The sequence below is a fragment of the Protopterus annectens genome, chromosome 6.part0 (assembly GCF_019279795.1).
Source record: "Protopterus annectens isolate FY-2018-M chromosome 6.part0, PAN1.0, whole genome shotgun sequence".
Lineage (NCBI taxonomy): Eukaryota > Metazoa > Chordata > Ceratodontiformes > Protopteridae > Protopterus > Protopterus annectens.
The window spans coordinates 1360806531-1360824619 of NC_056737.1; the positions used below are offsets into that span (position 1 = coordinate 1360806531).

An 18089-nucleotide genomic window follows, 5' to 3' on the forward strand; every position below is an offset into this window, starting at 1 on the left:
TCCATAAGTAATTTTCTGTATCATGGTGTATGAAATGTTCTTGAAACTGGTACACGTCAGCTGACAGTATCAGTTGTGCAATAAAGTGCTATTTGTTTTTTTGTGTATACATGTATTCAAGTACAGAAATTCTATCTCATAAGATAAGCTTCTGCTGAAGAAAATTATATATAATTGCAATGTTATCACAATGAGCTCACTTTGTTTGCTTCTGAAATGAATTAAGTTCATAGGTTTAGTGAGTGAGTTCAAGGCCTGTTGGCCACCAAAGAGCTTGTTGCCCCATATTCCATGTTAGAACTTGCTGGTATGAATTGGATGGTGGAGTTTTATTGAGAGAGGGTGTGTTTATTCAATAGATGTTTTGAGTCTTGGTGATGCATAGTTGTTAAGTTTCACTATGCGGTTGATAAGTTTTATTGAAGCTGAGTATCCTTTTGTGTTCAAGATATAAGACATGTATTATAAATAATTGGTTTTGGGCCCTTTAATGCTGTGTATATCAGGAATAGGTCATTTCCAAGTTAGTAATGTGATAAAGAATTGAGAGGGAGTTGCTGAAGTATTTGTACATGTAAGACTAGCCTTGAAGTCCTTTAATTGTCTTTGTAAGGAATCTTACAGCTTCTTCAGTTGTATCAGATTTCATGTGAGTAGGTTACAGAACAGGGTGCAGTATTCTGTATTTGGTGTAATAAGGGCTGTATATAGGTGCATTTACCTCTGCTTCACAGAGACTGACCCCATGGAGGATCAAATGTGTAGCTCCAACTGCTTTGTGCACAGTAACAGCTCTTAAGGTGTCAAATGAAAGGTTAACATTTAAAAGGACTCCAAGGTCTTTTACACCTTTGTCAGCTTTTAGATGTTACCAGTCAATAACATATAAAGCTGGCTGGAGGATTTTTACTTATTTATTTCTTGCATTAAAGGTAAGACCATTTCTACTACACCATTTCTGTATAATAAGGCACCATTTGAAGGACAGTGGTGTTAGGGAGGTTAAGAACAATTCTCCAGTCCTGACTTAGACAATGGAGTCAGTGTTGGTGTCGGAGAAAAAATGTCAAAAAGGTGTGGCCCCAAGGCAGAGCCTGTTGAGATGCCATTGGAGTCAGTGAGTGGTGAGGATAGAACCCTTTTATTCTTTCCTTTTCTGTACAATCATGTAGCCAGTGGTAGAGTTTAATTATTAATGTTTCTCAGTGTATGTGTATGAGTATGCTTCAGTCTGATGGGTGCAAGCTTCATAGAAAGATTAACCTCCATCCAGGGCAGAAATCATACTGTTAAAAATTTCACAAGGCTAATCATACTGTATCTAGCTTTGACCTAAGCCATACTGTGTTAGATCAGGGGAATGTTGATTTTCTAATGTCTGCCTAAGTAAATCCTGTGATGATTGCCTCCATCACCTTGTACAAAACCTTTGTGAAGCTGATCAGCTTGTAATTATTGAGATCTCTAGAAGAACCTCCCCTGTGGACTGGGAATAGCCTATTTTCAGATACAAGGGACAAAGCCAGTTTGCAATCTTCCATTAAATATTTGAACAAGGGGTATACTAAGCTACTTTCGACTGCACAAATGATGCTGTTTGGATACTAGCACCATGGAACTGCTGTTCCTTATGTTCAGAGGGCAGAAGTAGCCATTTTGGATAAATCTTGGGTGCAACAATGATGCAAGGAGAAGGGAGAGTGGTAGAGTTCATCTTTGTGGACTAAAAATTTCTCCAAATCAGTGTGCCAGTTTGTTGGCTTTAACTGGTTCTATTATAGTAGTGCCACTTGGTTCTTTCTCCTAGCATTCTTTCGTCTTTCTCCATTTTCACATATGGTTGTGAAAAATTATATATATATATATATATATATATATATATATATATATATTATATTGTATTATTATCATCATCTATCCCAAGTTTAAGTTTTACCTCAAATTAAGTGTTTTGTCTTTTAATTGCTTTAGTAAGTTCTTTTTGGATGGGGTAGACCATTGCCCTTGTACTGGGCTGGGGAAAGTTTGAAGGGTTTGTGAGTACTTTTCTATTGGTTTAACAACTTGTAAATTTCATGAAATTAGTATTATTTCAGTCTTTTAGCTAAAAGTACTCTTCGCAACATCTGCAGTGTGCCCAGAATTGACTCATTTTGCAATTTGTATGGAGTGACATGTATCAGCTGCATATCTAAATACAACTGTAAATTATTTTTTATGAGATCCATTGCTTTTAATACTATTGGAACTGGCTAGGTATCCTTCTTTCATGTTGCCCACATTTCTGCCTGCAAATCCTGGCATTTTATGACTTTCTGTCTCTGTACATAAGGCACTGTAATCAGTGGCTGTAGCAATCTCAATGATTAATGCTACTTTTGTCTTCTTTTCATAAACTGTTATACATGATTTTCCCGCATTTTTTTGAACTGTTGGTAATGGGTGATCACATGTGATATAAACTTCATCATTCTCTAAAATGCTTCGGGGCTCATGTTTCCAATGCTTCTCAGCTACTTCAGTATTGTAACATTTGCAACAATGTTGCCACATTATTATGCCTTTCAACATACAGGCACTTTGCCATTTGTGTATCATACCTAGAAACAAGGTGTGTGCGACTGTTTACAGTTCTGTTTTACAAAACCTGCATTTGTCTGTTTCTCCCACATGTTCAGTGGACTTTGTAAACCTACGTGTACATAGTCCACTATCCTGGGTGGCCAATATTATCCTTTTCTCTTTTGGTTTAAATTCACCTGTCCTTAACCATTTCTGCATCAGATTCTGATTGACATGAGAATGTTCCAGGAGTTTTCTACAACTGCAGCTATGTTCATGCCTTTTCCACATTTCTTACCTTCTCATCTGATTCTTCTCCTTATAGTCTTTCTTTTGTTTTCTGGCACATTCAGTTGCTGCTTGACTTTTGTCTACTTCTGGCAGGGAAGTCATCTTAGACTTGTTCTACTCACGTTTTAAAACTTTCACTATATTTGGATCTGGTAAAATCAGTAGATATGTATGCAGTTCTATAGTTGCAGATCTATGCATGTAATTAATTTCAAGGAGGCCCATGCCTCCTTCAGAACAAGGAATATATAATATTGGCATACACCGATTTTTATGTATCATTTGATAAGTGTAAAACATTTTTCTTGTTTTCCTGTCTAACTGACCCAATATATTTTGGGGCTAGTCAATCACCCCAAAACTATAAGTTAAAACAGGAAGAGCAAATTGGTTTATAACTTGAACTTTGTTCATAGATGTAAGGGCTGTTTTTATTATTAACTTTAGTCTTCTAAAATATTCCTTACTGAGTTTTGCTTGCATTTGTTTATATTTTATTGTCGATCCTTCATCGATTGCCAAATATTTATACACTCCCTCCTGCTCAAGTTCCTTTATATCATATTCCTGTCCCAAACTGATATTTTCTTGGTGCTACAGCTTTCCTGCTTTAAATGTTGCTTTTGCACATTTATTAAGACCAAATGACATTCTTATATCATCTGAGAAAGTTTTAACAATTTGCAGTTGTGCTTTCAGTTCCTCATCTGATGACCTATACAGTTTTAAATCATCCACAAAAAGAAGATGAGAAGTTGTTACACATGATTGTTTTCTGGGAGCCAAATTGTAACCATGACCTAATCTTTTGAGTAGACAGCTTAACAAGATAAGCGCAAAACAAAAGAGTAGCAATGACAAATAGTCACCCTGTCCCCCTTTGAATTTTTATCTTGGGAAAGTGATTAGTCCTTTATCATTGTTTAGCTGCAGTTTGGTCTGCTACTGTTTCATGATCATTGTAATGTAATCAGTCAATGTAAGATGTATCTTATACATCTGTAAGCACTCTTTTATCTGTGAATGTGGGTTGCTGTCAATTTTTTTTGTAATCTATCCATGCCATACTTAAATTCTTCCCCTTTTTACAATTCTCCACTATGACTTTAACAACAAATGATCCTTTGTTCCATATGACTTTTTTGTTACCCTTTTGTTCAATTGCCACAAATAAGTTTTTTTTTTTCTAAATGACTGTAGACTCTGCCAGCATCAATTCCAGTATATAGTTTGTGCATCGTTGGAGGGCAAGTTGTTTGTCTGTAGTTTTTAGGATACCTTGCAGGTTCAGTCTCTTAAGAAGTATTATTTTTTCCTGTTGTTAAACAGCATGCTGTCTGTTTGGGATATGCGTATAAGTAGTTCTTACTCAGGGCTGAATCTTCATGTAAGAATGATAATAGTTTTAGCTAGACGTTGGGTGTGCATCTAGGCCTGGGGTTTTCCAGTTAGGAGCTTTTCTTAACTTTGTTTCAGTCTCTCTGGCTGTTACTTCATCTCATTTCATATCCTGTACATTTGAACTTCTTACTGTTTCTTTTACTTTTATCCATTTAGTATCTTTATTATGTTCCACAGGATCTTCTCAGATATTTTTTTCAAAATGTGTTAATTCTTCTTTTTTGATGGTGTTTCTATTCTTTTGCTTTGTTTCCTACTTCTCTATAAACTTTTTTGGGCCATCAATGAATTGTTTATTTTGTACTTTTCCTTTATATTTCTCTGCATGTCTTCTAAGTTTTTCTGCCTGTGCTGGTACCTTTAGTTTAGTTGCAACAGTAAAGGCTAGATCCTGGTCTGTTCTGATACTGTGTGTTACTTTTATCATGACTATCTTTCTAAGTATTGCTGTTGATCTATTCCCTCTTTTATACTCTTCTAACATTAACACTTCTCAATTGCATTATAGTTTTCTCTGTTTGAAGCGTCCATGATGGCATTTGATTTTTTCCCCTTCCTTTCTGCTATTGCTGTTTTTGTGGTAAGACTTTATCAGTTATTAATTTAGCTGCACAATTATATATCATATTTAACTCTGTTGTATCACATGGATTTCTGTTAATATTCTTGATTAAAGTGTTCATCTGTTTTATCAGACTGCTAACATTTTGGGTCTTATTGACTTTCTATAATCTATTTCTTTTATCGATCTTAGTAGGTCTATCCATTTCTATAAATCAAGCGACTCTTCCCTTAGATCATTTTCTTCTAAACTGAGGGCACATTACTCTCTGTTTCCTGCCGACATTGTACAGAAAGTTCCAGAACTTCTTGTTGTGATATATTCTGTTCAGTTGCACCCTGTATTATCCATTGCTCTTTCATATGGGAACTCACTGGCCTATCACTCCACAATATTGACTGTATCTGAGTTGCCACTGTTTCCTCTTCCCTCCCTTGCTGTGCAATTCCAGATGAACATTTGTACTAGCTTCCTCCTGAAGGCTCCAAAGTATCTTCATGTGGCAAGTGATGAGATGCTTTCCATTCCACCTGTTTCTCCTTACTTTGTGGACTCATTGCTCCACCATGTTGTCACATAACCTATGTTTGACTTTCTTCTACAGTATATCATTCATTTCACCAGGTATTCCATAAATTTGGCTTCTGTTTGTTTAACTTCTACTTTACTAATTTAAGATTGCCAATGTTTATGAAGTTTAATAATCTTTATGCCTATTTATTAATTGTGGTATAGTTTTTTCAGCCAATGAAGGAGTAATTTAGGTCACTGAGTAATATAGTACATTCTGTTATAGGAAGTGTTATAACTTTATCAAAAAGGTAGCACTGTTCTTTAGGTAGCATGGGGGAGGGGTAACTTATTACAGTTATAGTTTTCTTGCTGTAACATTGGTGTGAGTTCTTCATGCTCTCATTTTTTTATATAACCATGCATTTAAAAAAATGATTTTTGAAAATAGATGCACCGCCTCCTTTCTTTGCATACTCTTCAACCTCTTAACTCAAAAATTCTGGACAAAGCCAAAAATAATGAGGGGACAAAGGCCCCAAATCAGGGATGGATTTTAAATATTATTCTTGTAACATTAGAAAGTCAGTAATAGGTTTTGCATTAGCATGCATTTTCTGAAGAATATAAAGTATGAAAGTATGAAACTAATTATTTAGTGACTGCCAGCCTCAGTGGTTTGCCAGTGTACAAATGTTATGTGGGACAAACCAAAAATATGAGGCAAAAATCCAGGCATACTGTAAGTTTCTGGACAGTTGAAAGGTATACCTCCTTGCTGAGTGGGCTGAACCAAGTAGTAAGACTTGTAAACTGGTGAAATAAAAATAAAAAACGCCACCAAACCTGTACAGAACAGTAACACTTGACAAACTTTATTGCAATAAAGTTTGTCAAGTGTTACCGTTCTGTACAGGTTTGGTGGCGTTTTTTATTTTTATTTTTATTTTACCAGTTTTGAGTTTCTGCTCTTTTGGGTGATTTTTCTATTTTTTCATAGTAAGACTTGTAACCAGGTATTTCAGAAATGCAGACCAGATCTTTAAAACATGTCTGTTTGATGGCATAGAGCACGTTTTCCTGAAAGCCAAGGTATGCCTCTAGGAAGCTTAATTTTTTTAATTTATTTATTTTTTAGGCTAAGATATCAAGTTATTGTCTTCTGTGCAGTTTAGATTTGTTTGTGCAGTAACTAGACCCTATCTGAAAAAGGTACTGGTGAGGAAAATAAACTATTCAGTACCCTAATCCCATTTTGAGAAGAGGTGTGACCCATTCTTTGCAAAGTATATCTATACCTTTCCTCCTGAGCAGAAAAGTACTGAATCCTCTTGGATCAACAGCAGGATGTAATCCAAGATTCTGTTTCACATATTGAGGTACCATCCTCTGTGACAGAAGGATCTCACTAATTGCAAAAATGTATCAGCCTGGGTAAGGACATATACAAGTCAGCCATATCCCTCTGCATCATTGGAGAAGAATAGTGTCTAGTGTTATTCATTCTGATATGTGCAGTTCTAAAGCTAAAATTATTATGAGAATCCTGGCCACAGCTAATGGCCTTAGTGGCATCCCTAATCTTGGTGTTTGCAGAGGTGGCATTGATACAGGGCCACAGAACCTGACTGTGCTTCCAGTAGTCCATTGTGTGGAATGGGCTCATCTAGTCTTGGTCTCTGTATCTGTCCGTTCCTGGGTAAGAGGTAGAATCTGTGCCATTGGATGAGGGGTACACTCATAGTGTATTTGTATGGAGAAGTAGAAGTATGAAACAGAGCATTTCAGAATGGGTAGATGGGGTATATGGGGGGCATCTGCCTGCAGCATGCAATGAACAGTAGGCATGGAGACTGCCTGTAGTTATCATATAACCACATCACAGAAATTATTTTAATACTCTGTAAAAGTTTGCACAGAGCTTCAAAGTCTTCAAATCCTCCCATCTGCAACACGTAAAAACTACAAGCTACCATAACTGGAACAACTCAGAATCTGCCATCTTCACTGCAGCTGTCTGACCCCTACTTCCTTAAATAAGTTAAGAGTGGGTGGGTTTGACATAATGGTTAAGGTTGTCACCTCATGGGCACAAGGACAGGGTTTGATTCTGATATTGGGTTACTAGCTAGTCTTAAAATAGCCCTACAGGTCAGATGGCCTAGTATTCTGCTATGACCCTCTGAACTAGTGTTAACAATGCCTATGCTATCCTATTCTTTCTCACCTCATGACCTTATTCTTTCTCCCTTGTCCAACCATACCTCTCTGCTGCTCTTCCACAAGCAGTGATGCTGCTTCATTTCATGTGGGACAAAAAGCAAGTGATCCTTTCATAGTCTGCCCTACCATTTAGTAACTACTGGATTGTTAACATGACTTCTGTAGTACTGATATGATATGTATAACAATACATGCATCAGATAGCAGGGTGCAGTTCAGCTCCCAATAAGTAAATGTGCAGTCCTGCTCTTTGGCTTGATATGAGTGATGTTTTTAGAGTTTTATGGGTCTTGAACAAGAAGTCATCTTATTACACAAGGAATCCCTCCAGAAAAATGTGCAGTTTGACACTCTATCCCAACTCAGGGCTTTGAAAGTATCATCCTCAGTGTTAAAATAAATTCCACAGTGCTGTGGGAAGCCACTGGGTCTTTGCCCCTCCCCTTTTTTATGTTGATCGATAATATTTCATCTGAAACAATGTATTGCAAGATTATTTTCTGTAGGGATTTCTTTTATATAGTAAGCAAGTGAAGATGGAAGTGACTAAAAAATTGTTATCCAGATTGAGGGCATGTGAGATTTGTTTAGACATCGTTGGCATAATGGTTAAGGTGTTTACCTTACAAACACAAGCTGCAGGGTTTTATTCTCATATGGGGTAATTGGCTAGGCTGAAAATGGCCCACAAGGGCAGTTAGCGTAGTACTAATCTATGACTCTATATGGTTGCAACACTGAGTGACCTCAGTGCACACTAGATCATACCTCTAAATGTATAACTGGATTTTCTGGTCCAGTATATATTTCTGAAGATATTCTGGGTCTACTACACTCAGTGACATCAGTGCTCAGAAAATCCATACTGATAAATGTCCAGCTCTACTCTGTGTCCCATCAAAGGGTTCTTCTTGTGTTATGTCTTCATCACTAACTGATCTTCCTGATAGCAACCTCTAGTAATTGTACAGTGTGTTGTCTGTGTCCCAGCACATGGCTGTTTGGGTATTATATGTCTGCAACACTAAATGACCTTGGGGCTGTGTTGATACCTACCACTAAAAGCTGAACTGCCTCAGAGTTTAAAAAAAAAAAAAAAAACCTTTGCTGAAAATGTATACTTGCTGTTTACTTTTAACACTGCTAGCTAGCAGACAAGGGGTTCTACGCCATTCTAATCCTAATGACAGTTTATCACTGTAATGTAGTGCTTTACCATATATATTTATCTGCTTGGCTGCCTCCTTAAATATTGCATCTTATATTCTTAACTTCTGCATATTATTTCGCATATTTGCTGTTTTCAGTATATTTTCATCTGATGTGTTCTGCATGTGTCTCCATTGACATATACTCTACCTAGCTGTTCATACCCTGTTAACAGTCATAACTAAGTAAAAATGTTCATGATATTGACTTCATAGTGTGTCATGCCTTGGGTAAAGGGCGTTAAGATATCCGTTCCCTTCTTCTAGTCCGCCCACAGGATAGCCCAAACAAACCACTACCATATGCTCTGTTTCACCTGCCTGAGTGTGGAGTATCTCCCTGCAAGGTCCATTGTGATATTCTCCAAAATTTGATTCTTTCATGATTTTTGGGACCCAACCCATCCAAGGGTTACAATCAGTGACATTTCAGAAACTGAAAACAGAAGCCTGCTTAACAGATAGGTGAAATGTGCCATTGTATGTGGCATGGAAATAAATTAGATGAATGTTATGAAACAGAGATGTTAAGTGAAAAAAAAAGATGTAAAATTAAAACTTAAATTATTATACCATAAAACATTTGCTTTTGGAGGTGTAAGTTTATGCTCTGTAAATGTGCATGTTGAACTTTTGAAAGAAATTCTGCTGTTAACTTTGAAACATGATAACACTCAGCAGAATACAGTGGTTCCCAGTACCTTACATTAAATACTTGCACTGCCCACTGGTGGACAACAGAAATTATTGTTGGTATTGGTACTTGTGTATCTAAAAAATATATCCAGTAATCTTAATAAAATTAGGACATTAGTTTGTGTGCTTCCTGATAAAGAGTTTCCAGTAGCTGCTAGAAAGATTTTTGTATACGGTACATTTTTGTGAGTTCTTTTCTTGTTGTACAATGTGAAAGCAAGAAGCAGCCTTAGTGATGAATTTTGTGTAATTGACATTGTATGTCATGTCATAACATACTTTGTTTCACCTTCTGCCACTGTTCCCATTACGCACTTGTTGGATGTCAGACTTTTCTGAAATAACAATGTCTTTCCTTCAGACTAACTGCCAGTGTGTTAGGTATCATGACCATTGCTGTGTGCTAACTATATGTTAACATCATTTTGTAGACTGGGATAATAAATTTAGAGGCATACTAGATCTTCTGCTCTATAACTGTCAGAAACAGGTGGGGTTTGTGGAGACTGAATTTCTGTGACAATGCTAAATTGCTCAAGTGGGTGTGCAAGGCTGAATGCAACACTCACTGCCAATGTTAATCAGTTCTGCAGAGTCTGTCTTCTTTTCACAAGAGCTTGACTGGTATTTCAACCCTGGGGCAGAATGGAAAGTTTTGAAATATAAGATGCTAAGAATTATTTCAGTCTAAACTAAACAAATGTGCTGAAATTTTCCTTGTCAACCACTTTTAACAAACTAATTAAAACAAAAATCATCATCATGCATGCTTTAACTTTTAACCTTTCAGAAACTGCATTTTTTTAATTTTCATGAAGAATGTGGCAAGTACATCATGTTTTGTAATTAACAGCATGCCTTATTTGAAATATAAGGTCGATTTTTCTGTTTGTGTATGTTACATTGGTAAGGTTGAGTAATGCGAAATTTGGAAAAGAAATGCTGAAGCATTAAGTGTTCAGTATTGCTGCAGTCCATTAGTAAATTGTCAAGGAAGAACTTTTGTGTGGTCGCACTGATTAAAATTGTGTTTACAGCAAAATATGAGGCTTGCTGGTGTCTAGAAATGAGGGTTAGGTGCAGAATTAGAACTAACCGTTTCATGTTCCTGTAAAGAAATATCTGTTGTATGTACCCTAACAACGAATCCAAGTTTTGCATTTAATTTGCCAGAATATATTTCATTTATGAAAATGTCATTTCCTTACATTTTTCACTGCAGATGTTGTATAATAAGGGGATTCTGCTTCAAGGAGCCTAGATCGTATTTTTTTATGCAGAGAGTGGGTAACTGCTTCTTTATAATGACATTTTCAGCATGATTCACACTGTCCTGGGTTAAACACCATAGGTTGTGCTCACCTCTGCTGTCAGTTTCTTTAATGACATTTGGCCAGTGCAGAGTAGCAGAGTTCTTCAAGATTTGTGGCAGATTTTTGTCTGGTTAAAAATTATCTTTTGTTATCCTCAAAATGCCAAGGAAAAATAATATTTTGAGAGAAAGAAGATGGTTGAGTGCAGCTGTCAAAGGTAGATTAGTTACAGAGCCCAATCATGAAGTGCATGTTGTACTGAAGTTTCACATTTCATACCTTTTATGTGACACCAACAAGGTCAGCCTGCTTGTATCATATCTTGTTCTTCTCATCCAGCCATCTTGTAAGATATTCATACTCAGCCTAGACTTTTTATGTCCTGTCCCTTTTGTGGGAAATTTTATGATCAGGCTAGGCTTTTAAATCCTGCTCTTTGCAAGATCTTTGTGCTAAACCTAGACTTTTCATATCCTGCCACTATTCCTTTGTCGACTAGGGATAAAATGCCAATTCACATCTTCATGTTCAGCCTAGACTTCTCATATCCTGCACCTCCTGTGAGGTTTTCATGCTCAGCACAGACTTCTCATATTCTGCCCCTCCTCTGAGATGACGGACTTCTCCTCTCTTGTCCATCCTGTGCCCTGGCTCTTCTCTGAGATCTTCAGGCTCAAAGCTTCTATGTGCTGTCTGTCTGATGAGAGTTTCTTGTTTAGCCAAGACTTATGCCCTGCTGTTTCTGTGGCAACTTCTGTCTCAGCCTGGGCTTTGTATCACCTACTCTTCCTTTGTCTTGCCCTCCTTTGAGTCTTTTATGCTAAGCCTAGGCTTTTTAGGCCCTAGACCTCCTCTGAGATTTTCACACTCAACCTAGGCTGTGCCATGCCCCTGCTGTGACCTGCCCTTCTGTGAGGTTTTCATGGGTAGCCAAGGTATCGCATGTTCTGTCTTGCCTGTATCCTGTCCCTCTTGTGAGTTTCATGGTTAGCCAAAACTTCTTATGTTACAATTCTCTGACCATGTGAACTTTTGTCACACTCCTCCATCCCCTTTTTGTCTGGAAAGAAAATAGCCCAAGTTTCTCTAACATCTGGCCATACCTATTCCCTCTCATTTCATACACCCTTCTGCTAGTTTCCCCCTAAATTCTTTCTAGAAACCCTTTGTCCCTCTTCTTGTATGGTCTCTAGATATTGGCCTCAGAGTAGCCCATAAAAATGTCCACATAGATGGGGATAAAAGCTTCTCCCATCACTTTGCTCATCATTTGCAAAAAGCATTCTTGATTATAGTTTAATATGTTTCATTGCAGAATCATCTCAAGTAACCTGCATCAAAAAAAGAGTTATAAATATGTCACCTAAAACACTATCTTCTGCAGAATTAATTTGCAGGGATGATGCTAGCATTTTGGGGGCCCCAGCAAGTTTCAAGTTGGGGATCCTACTCAGGAGAATATAAATTGTGACCACATTGCCATCACAACCTCTTCCCCATCAAGCTCATCCAGCACCATTTAACAACCACTGTTACTACATTCAGATCATTAAGAATTGATGTGCCAAGATACACACTGGCATTTAGCAGCAATGTTACATTATGACAAACACCTGTACCACAGCAAGGTAGCCACTCACAGGTGCATGCACACACTGTCTGCCATTTAGTATCAATGTTATATTATGACAAACCCCTGTACCACAGTAAAGTAGCCACTCACAGGTGTACTAACTGACTGGCATTTACTACCAATGTTACATTATGACAAATCCCTGTACCACAGCAAGGTAGCCACTCACAGGTGCATGCACACACTGACTGACATTTAGTACCAATGTTACATTATGATAAATCCCTGTACCATAGCAAGGTAGCCACTCACAGGTGCACGCACACTGACTGGCATTTAGTACCAATGTTACATTATGGCAAACCCCTGTACCACAGCAAGTCACAATTCTGGACAATGGACAAAGTTATAGAACAAAGTTGTAGCATTAGGAATAGTTGTAAACATTGCTGGTATACACAATCAAATACTGGTATAACAGGGTTTGTATCTGTACCTCCTATAGCATTCTCACAGCCACTATCCCCCTATCAATTTTTCAGCACAATTATAGACAAAACAAAAATAATTTAATGAAAATTCTTGTGCAACACTGACTCCCCCCAATCCTCTTAACACAAGAACTCTGCACAAAAAAGTAATGCAATAATTTCCCTAGATTACCTCACCCCCCCCCCCCCAACCCCAAGAGTATATCAAGACAAGCCTTCCTTTCTCAATCTATTAAAGAACAATTCTTGACAAAAGTAAAACAGTGGTACAACCACAGCCCCCACCCCGCACCCCAACCCTCTTAGCACATGAATTCTGGACAAACGTAAAACACTGGTACAACCACAGCCCCTCCCCCTCTCCCCCAATTCTCTTAGCACAAGAATTCTGGACAAAAGTAAATAGCCTAGTAACAATTAGGAGCAAAGTATCAAATAAACCAAGACAAAAAGTTATTATACTAACTAACAGCAGAAGCATGAAAAAATCCACAAAAAGTCTGGACAATTAACAACATCCTTCACCCCAGTAAAACCTCAACCCCCCCTTCCTAATATACTTAAACGCACAGCTACCATTGCAGAACACTAACAAATATTTCACCGAAAGTATTCTATCAGTAATCAAAAACAAACCACCTAGCATCAACCCACATCCCACCCAATAATAGTTTAACATTCTCCTCCCAGCCCATCTCCACAAAGACCATTGAAAAACTGAAAAAAATCAAACCTACCAGAAAATGCATTTGATAATCTACCAGCAGAATTTCTAAAAATAGCAGCCAAAGCCATTACTTACCCTGTCTCAATACTTAATAGATACATTTCTGAGCAATATGTCCTAACCATCTGAAAATATCACACGTTATAACCTTGCACAAAGGTGGAAACTTGACAGAATTTACAAACTACGGGCCCATAGGAATTCTCTCCCCACTATCTAAACTACTAGAATGATGCATTCATTCTCAACTTCTGCAGTATCTCACAACCAATAATTTACTTGCCAAATCTCAACACGGCTTCAGACCTCATCATAGTACCACAAATGCCCTCCTCAGTTGAACCAACACCATCAATTTAAAATTGAAGGTAAAATAGGATCATCTGTCTTTCTAGATTTGTCAAAGGCCTTTGATACAGTCTCACAACAAACTACTAAATACTCTTTCCAACCTTAATCTCAGCCCCCTAGCCCTCAAATGGTTCCAAAGCTACCTGACAGGTCATAAACAGGCAATAAAATGGCTCCAAGTTCTATCCCTTCTACTCCCAGTCACATTAAGAGTACCACAAGGCTCCATCCTTGGTCCACTTCAGTTTAGTGGATTTACTAACATTAATACCGTCACTTCCCTAGCTCCACAATCCATTATGCTGATGACTCTACACTTTTGTGCCACATCTACCATGTAACAACTCATGCCATAATCCAGGTGAAATAAGCCAATCTTTACCACTTACCCCATACTCCTAAAAACTATTCACTTACACATCACCTCATAAGACTGCTCACCTATCCCTGGTCTAGCAAACTCCATAATATCCTTTTCTTCTCTCTGACCCATCATCTATCTCCCCTCCTTTTCATCACCCCTATCCCTCTCTCTGCACCTCATTGTATATACAGCATAGATACTACCTATAAAAATAACGAGCCAACTCTACCACTTGCCCCCAGTAGTTAACTTGCACACTTTCCTCCTAACCAACTGGCAATCAAAACTAAATGTACATTATAGCCCACTTTCCCTTATTATTGTCTCTTGCAAAAACAGATAAACCATACGTATTTTACATATTTCTACCACTTGTGTGCTAAGATAAATAAAAAAATAACAGATAATTATCTATCTTTGTATAAATTGCTATGTTGTCTTCACAAATATGTTACCATATGGAGCTTTTCTCCCCCGGCCTCGGCTGAAAATGGGTTCCATCCCAGTTGGACTATCCAGTAAACAAATGTAAAATAAATAAATAGTACAACCACAACCCCTCACCCGCCCCCAATCCTGTTAGCACAAGAACTCTAAACAAAAGTAAAATAAAACCAGTACAACCACTACCCCTCACCCCCCAATCCTCTTAACACAAGAACTCTACACAAAAGTAAAATAAAACTGGTACAACCACAGCCCCTCACTCCCCCAATCCTCTTAGCACAAGAACTCTACACAAAAGTAAAATAAAACTGGTACAACCACAGCCCCTCACTCCCCCAATCCTCTTAGCACAAGAACTCTACACAAAAGTAAAATAAAACTGGTACAACCACAGCCCATCACCACCCCAATCCTCTTAACACAAGAAATCTGTACAAAAAGGTAATGCAATCACCTCCCTAGGTTACCCCATTACAAAAAAAAAAAAAAATAAAGTTAAAACTAAACCCAAAAACTTACCTTTTATGCGGTTTACAGAAGACTGCTTCCAGTCATCTGCTCCCTCTTTGCTTCCCCTCTAGACCAGTGCAGTCCTTTTTAAATTGCCCTTAAAAGGACAGTTGTTCAGACCTTTTAGATATTGCCCTTTGAAGGACAGTTGAAAATAGTGTTGTCCAATGAGAACGACCCTTCCTGGAAGGCTTGAATCCTCCATCTATCCATTCTCCTTCCTCATGCCAGTAACCCAAACTGTGCTCGATCTGCTACCGATACACTGAAAGGAAAACTCCTCTGTTAAAAAACAAGAGAAGTAATCCTTACTAGCCACACGTGTCTTTTTAAAGGTAGTTAATACAGGAAGTGCTTTGCGAGGACCAATCAGGTCCTTGCTTCATCACTTCCTTGTTAAAAAAAAATGACAACTTACTTCCCTGGCTGCTACAGCCAATCAGATATGTTCCTTCACTGAAGCACACCTGACCTGAATGAGTGCAGCTTACAGAAGTTTCACAAAAAAAAAAAAGAAAAAACTTGGAAAAAAGTTTGCAATTGCTTAGTGATGTCATAGAACCATGTGAATGTCAACAAGGTGCCAAGGAATTAATGGAGTAGAGCAACCTGTGGCTGCTGGATGGGGGCCCTCATTTGGTGGGAGATAATGGGGGGGCTCCCCGTGGTTGTTGGTTTTGTGGGTGCCTGATGCTGGTTATGTTAATTTGTAAAATAAAATTTTAAAATATATTACTCCACCAAGTTTTGTAGTTTGAAATGGTTAAGGACATGAAAGCCAGTAACAACCATTTTTTACCACAATTGAGGATGTGGCATAGATACCTGGAGAATTGTTGGGTAGTTTGGTAGTGTACAGTGGATATAAAAACTGCACACACCCCTGTTAAAATGCTGGGTTTTTGTGATATAAAAAAGAGACTGCAATAAATCATTTCAAAACTTTTCCCACCTTTAATGTGACCTATAAGCTGTACAATTCAATTGAAAAACAAACAAATCTGTTAAGGGAAAAAATATAAAAAATAAAAAAATACAATAAGCTGGTTGCATAAATGTGCACACCCTTTAACTAGTACTTTGTTGAAGCACCTTTTGATTTAATTACAGCATTCAGTCTTCTTGGGTAGGAGTCTATCAGCATGGCGCATCTTGACTTGGCAATATTTGCCCACTCTTCCTTGCAAAAGTGCTCCAAATCTGTTATATTGCAAGGGCATCTCTTGTGCACAGCCCTCTTCAGGTCATCCCACAGATTTTCTATTGGATTTAGGTCTGGGCTCTGGCTTGTCCACTCCAAAACTTAAATATTCTTTTGGTGAAGCCATTCTTTTGTTGATTTGGATGTATGCTTGGGGTCATTATTGTGTTGAAAAGTGAAATTCTTCTTCATCTTCAGCTTTCTAGCAGATGCCTGAAGGATTTGGGCCAAAGGTGACTGGTATTTGGAACAGTTTATAATTCCCTCCACCTTGACTAAAGCCCTAGTTCCAGCTGAAGAAAAGCAACCCCAAAGCATAATACTGCCACCACCATGCTTCACTGTGGGGATGGTGTTCTTTTGGTGATGCGAATTGTTGTTTTTGCGCAAAACTTACCTTTTGGAATTTTGGTCAGAAAGTTCAGTCATGATCTCCTCAGACCATAACACATTTCCCACATGCTTTTGGGAGACGATGTATTGTTTTACAAATTTTAGCCGGCCTGGATTTTTTTCTGTGTAAGAAAAGTCTTCCGTCTTGCAACCCTGCTCCATAGTCCAGACATATGGGGAGTACAGAAGATTGCTGTCACATGTAGTACATGACCAGTACTTGCCAGACATTCCTGCTGCTCCTTCAGTGTTGTTGTAGGTCTCTTGGCAGCCTCCCTGACCAGTTTATGTCTTGTCTTTTCATCAATTTTGGAGGTACGTCCATTTCTTTGTAACGTCACTGTTGTCCCATATTTTCTCCACTTTTTGATGACTGTCTTCACTGTGTTTCATCGTATATCGAATGCTGTGGAAATTTTTTTGTGCCCTTCTCCTTACTTATACCTTTTAATAATGAGATCCTTTTGATGCTTTGTAATCTCTCTGTGAACCATGGCTTTTGCTGTAGTAGGCAACTGAGTAAATGCCAGGAAAATCCTACTTGACAGATGAATTTTATTTGGGGTTAATCAGAGTCTCTTTAATTGATGGCAGTTGTATACTGAAGGAATGCTGTAGTTAAATCAAAAGGTGCTTCAACAAAGTATTAGTTTAAGGGTGTGTACACAAAACACAGTATTAGTTTAAGGGTGTGCACACTTATGCAACCAGCGTATTGTACGTTTTTTATTTTTTATATTTTTTCCCCTAATAGATTTGTTTGTTTTTCAGTTGAATTGTACATGTTATAGGTCACGTTAAAGCTGGGAAACATTTTGAAATGATTTATTGTCATCTCATTTTTTTATATCACAAAAACCTGGCATTTTAACAAGGGTGTGTACACTTTTTATATCCACTGTACATACCATGACTTTCACAATTTTTTTTAGAATATTTGAATTACAGTATTTTTGGTATCACCTCTATAGTCTAAAAGCAGATTTAAGTCAGATGGATTTTTATAGATTAATTTGGTAATTAAGATGGATGATGGTTCTTTAACAACTACTATTTATAGAAAACCCATTTCCAAAAACATGTTCTTGCCTAAAGACAGCTACCATCCATGACATGTAACTAAAACTATGCCCAAATCATAGCTTATGAGACTTAAAAGGATTTGTAGAAGTGAGATGGACCAGTTTAATTACTGTGCTGCATAACACATAGATTTCAATACAGATGCTACAAGAGAAAGATTTATTATGTACAAAGGCATCTGTT

General features: G+C 37.7%; 1 protein-coding gene across 3 annotated transcripts in view; it reads left to right on the forward strand.

Moving 5' to 3' along the window:
• The window catches only part of KALRN (kalirin RhoGEF kinase), a 4346166-nt gene that overhangs the window by 1950889 nt on the left and 2377188 nt on the right, over positions 1 to 18089 (forward strand). The window lies entirely within an intron of this gene.